Genomic DNA, 4479 nt, shown 5'->3' with positions numbered 1-4479 from the left:
AAAGCGGAGATGTAGTAGCAGATAGTTGATGCTGCAGACCACAAAGGAAGGCTTACTCGTCACTATAAATTGGGAATATTATAAGTCATTTAGCTGTACAAGCTTAATCAATAAAATAGTATGATAAAACTTAAGCTACCTTGCCTTCTCTTTTTTTGCAGAGAACAATTCCTTGTGAGCAGACCTTGATCTTTTACCTAGAAGACTTCTGCATTATAAATACATCATTAAACTACCCACACAAGTAGTCTACTTCATTATAAAAATGCATCATTAGTCTCCACGCCTCTTCAAATATGGGGAGCTATATTAGAAGAATTTATTCTAATGATTTGTACATTGTTAATTATGTGATTAGAGGGGTGTAGCATGTAGCCATGACAAAAATAACATAAAGGACAAAGGTAAATACCCATGCTTGTCATGAGCAATAGAAGGAACCTTTTTTCCCCTTGGTTGATGAGTTTTCTCCACTGCTAACTGTGTGAGCTTCATGAGGTGGTGTGGAGCCGCCTTCTGAATCTATGGGGGCTTCAGTTAAGCTAGGAGCACTATTTTTAGTTTCTTTACCAAACGTAGTGCTTGATGTCCCAATTGCAAACTTAACGCTAGGGTCCTTTGGAGGATCACGAACAGTGGCATCAGCCCCACTGTATTGGTCCCCAGAAACCATTGGAGCCACAAACACCTTCCTAGCATAAAAGCATAGCTACCTACTTCTAAAGGTTTGCTCACTGATAACCACTTGAAACACATACCTCTGGCCAACAAGACTGCGGAGGGGCGTAGGCAGTAAGATCCGATTGGATGAGCTTTCTTCCACAAGTTCAGCGGCAGTCTGGCGCACAACTTGCTCAGCTACACCTCTGAATAGAAATATTTTTGCATGACCAGTGTTATCCTCAATCACCACATTTAGCTTCTATCTGTGTTGTGAATATAAGGCACGTTAGGAATAATTTACAAGTTGGGAAGTTTCAAGGGGATGCCATGTCAAATAAGAGGTACATGGGAATGATCATTGGCTTCATTTCATCACAATTGATACATTCAAAGCTTTCGAGAGTTTTTTAGTCCCCTTTTGTATGTACTGCATCCTTTGTACCACCAACCATTCGAAACATCAATTTCCTTTATCTATGCATCACAAGTAAAACATACATCCTAGTACACAATGGAGACTAAATTTCAGTACTATGACATAACAGCGACACATAGAACATATCTGAGAAGCAGAAAATACATCAGTGTCATGAGGATTCAAGGAGAGGAGCTCTGATACAGTCTTCCTATTAGAAATCGCCTTGTCAATATCACCTACTGCTGCATCACCATCCCTTGGTAGGAGTAGAACTTTGGAACCTCTTCCCTGTAGGCTGAGGACAAAATAAAGTACACCTTCAAACACACTTGCATGCATAATTTAACCAAGGCAAATAAATGATATATACAGTAGGTTACCTAGCATAAAAAGCATTAACTTCAGGAATATCAATGTTCATATACCATTTTGTTGCAACACCACTCCCACAAGTTGTAGCACCTATTTTGGTATTTAGGTAAGTGCATTACAACAATAGCTGGACATAGTATTTATTATTGATGGCCAGCATGGGATAAACTAACACCCACCTAAGTATTGCCTCACTTTCATCTTAGCAAAAATGATTACAACTGGTTCATCTTTACTGATGGTTTCAAGAAGGAACTCATCCTCAAAAGATGTTGCATGCTCACCCCACAAAGTTATTAATAAAAGCCGATCGCTGCAATATTATGTACCCAAAGTATACAATAATGTCCAAAATGTTATAAATTAGTAGGAAGCAAACCTTAAATCACGTAGTTCTACTGATCACCTAACAGAAAGACCATTTAGACTGCTAAATTGCACCACTGGATGGATGACTGTAAGGTGTCAAATAACATATGTTAAATATTCCATGACCGTGTCATCGTGTTATACAATACGACTTTGATAAATAGATACTCAAAGGCTGAAATGATAATTATGGATGGTGTGTACCTACTAAATCATGTTCGTTCCTTGCTCTACGATCTAAGTCCACAAAATTAAAAATATAGAGTGGAAGATTGTTGGATAACTCAGTAGGTACCTCCTCCACAACTGTCCATGATGTAAAAATATTGTGTCTGTGTTGGGAACAACATTGAACTTCTTTGCTTGCTTACTAAATTGGAATTTTTTTATCATATAAGAGCATCCTTCCACCAAAGATTCAGTAAATTTGTTAAGATCCTTCTGCCCAATGCAAGCTGTAATGCCTACACCCTGATGTACAGAAATTCAAAGTTCCATAGTAACTGTTAAGGAAAAATAACGCATGTGTCAAAAGGTACACCTCTTCATCAACTAGAGCAAGTTCCATAGCAGTAAAACCTTTCCCCTTAGAAGTCCCAGCTAGCTGCCACATCCTAGCAATTCTAACCTGGATGCACCAATTGTGCCTTGTTGGATTAATTTGTGATAGTAAGCTGTACTCCATCTGTTGTCGGTTCAACGAGGGAAGAAAATAAAAGGATATCAAATGGAGCATTATAATCTGCAGTAGATAACAAATTATAGGTTGAAAGTGTGTATACAACATGTGGTATTGACTTTGGCCAAAAAAAATTACCAAAGGAACTGGAGAGTTTCTTTAAAAACAATGTTATGGGTCATTTAGAACCCTAAGCCCATTTCTAGTTGTCACATGTGATATAGCAACATAGAGTTGTCCAAGAGAAAAAAGTGGACATGGCAAGTAGAGACCAACATTCTACAAAGTGTGTCCTTGGCTCTTATTTATGGTCATTGCATAACACAATCGAACTAGAAATTGTCGCCTACTAAGCACAAATGGCCATTTAGTGCTTGACATGTGAAAGGCAATTCGAGGAAGAAGTATTTTGTCACCTATGTGCGATCCAGTTATTATAAGACGTGTACCATTGAAAAGGCCAGCACTCAGATTTAAATTGCATAGTAGCACTATAGGCACACCAACCTTTAGCATAAGCTTGTGAGAAGGTATACCTTTGAAATGTAGAGAGTTTAGGAACTCAACTGGGTAAAGTAAGTCCAAAATACCATGTTCCTTTGAGGATTCAACCAAAGTATCTGAACTGAGGTATACCATTTCATGTCCTGGGATTAAGGAAAGAACACGGCTATTAATTTCATCAATGGTATCATTTTTTGGAGCAGTGATAGCCCTTTCCCTTAGATAGGTTGGGTCATAACATGATGTCTCTAAGTTGGGGTAAGTAGATCTTATAATGTTATCAAGAGTAGAGTCTAATTTCGGAACTAAGATGTCGTGTGGTATCACAATCAACTTAGAGTCCCCATCATGAGTGTGAGCAGACCCCTTTTGTAGTGCCATCACCAATACTCAACACCCAGTCATTAAAATCTTTCACCTGTTCAGTTGGTAAACCACTATCTACCATCCCAAGTAAGCGCATGTTGATTGTAAGCTTTAGAATCTTAACATGACTCGATAGGTAAGAGTTAGTTATAGATGCATCCACTATGTATACTCTAGTGCCACCCTCAACCACAGGTAGTACTTTGTGGAAATCTCGACCAAGTAACACTATCTTCCCACCAAACACCTGGTGAAAGCTTGAAGAGTCCATATGACCAAGGATGTAACACATACTACGATCTAATGATTCAAAACAATGCCGGTGAGTCATTGGGGCCTCATCCCATATAATCAAAGAACTATGTAATATTAAATCAATAAGAAAAGTCCTCCTTTTAATATCGCACACTGATGACTCATCAATAACTATAGGAATTTTAAATTGAGAATGTGCAGTACGACCTCCAGGGAGCAAGAGTGAAGAAACCCCTGATGACGCTACATCAAGGATGATAAGCTTTTCTGATCACAAATGTGAAATAATTGCATTCCAAAGAAATGTTTTCCCAATGCCAACAGTACCCGTATACAAAAAAACATTAGCCTGTTCTTCCATAAACTGACTGTATGACAACATCATATATATGTCTCAGTTCTAAGTTTAGTTGGTTGATGAGGGTATCATGCATATGTAGGAGCTTTGCACAGTCGTAAGCTAGCTCATCAGCCAACAATCTATTTTTCACCTTGTTACAAAGATTTAGATCAGGCTTTGGTAAACCGTAATCAGTCATTGAAGCACCATTCTTAACAAACAAATTATTGAGCTCTACCAAAACATGATTTTTCAGATGTTTTGCAGGCACTTTATAGTATAACAATTGTATCATCTTTTTATTTTTCGTTGTATTTCATCGGTGAAATAAGTATAGAACTCACTAAACAAAGAGGCTGCATCACAAACAGAGCAAAAAAGAATTATAGTAACAAGTAACTATCATAATTGAGTAGCTGACCCTCACACAAATGCTTCCTTAAGAGCCTCACACCACTTATTATCGGCACCAAGAAGACCAATAGCCTGGCATGCATCCTTAAATGTTGGGTA

The 4479-nt window shown here is 38.1% G+C and overlaps 1 pseudogene; it reads right to left on the bottom strand.

Annotated features, from left to right (window-relative positions):
* Nucleotides 1–421: 421 nt before the first annotated feature.
* Nucleotides 422–2507, bottom strand: LOC133923122 (replication protein A 70 kDa DNA-binding subunit C-like; annotated as a pseudogene).
* Nucleotides 2508–4479: the final 1972 nt, after the last annotated feature.

This window comes from Phragmites australis, chromosome 6 (genome assembly GCF_958298935.1).
Source record: "Phragmites australis chromosome 6, lpPhrAust1.1, whole genome shotgun sequence".
Taxonomy (NCBI): Eukaryota; Viridiplantae; Streptophyta; class Magnoliopsida; order Poales; family Poaceae; genus Phragmites; species Phragmites australis.
Note: the sequence above shows the minus strand (reverse complement) of the source record. Positions and strands in the feature narration are given on the sequence as shown.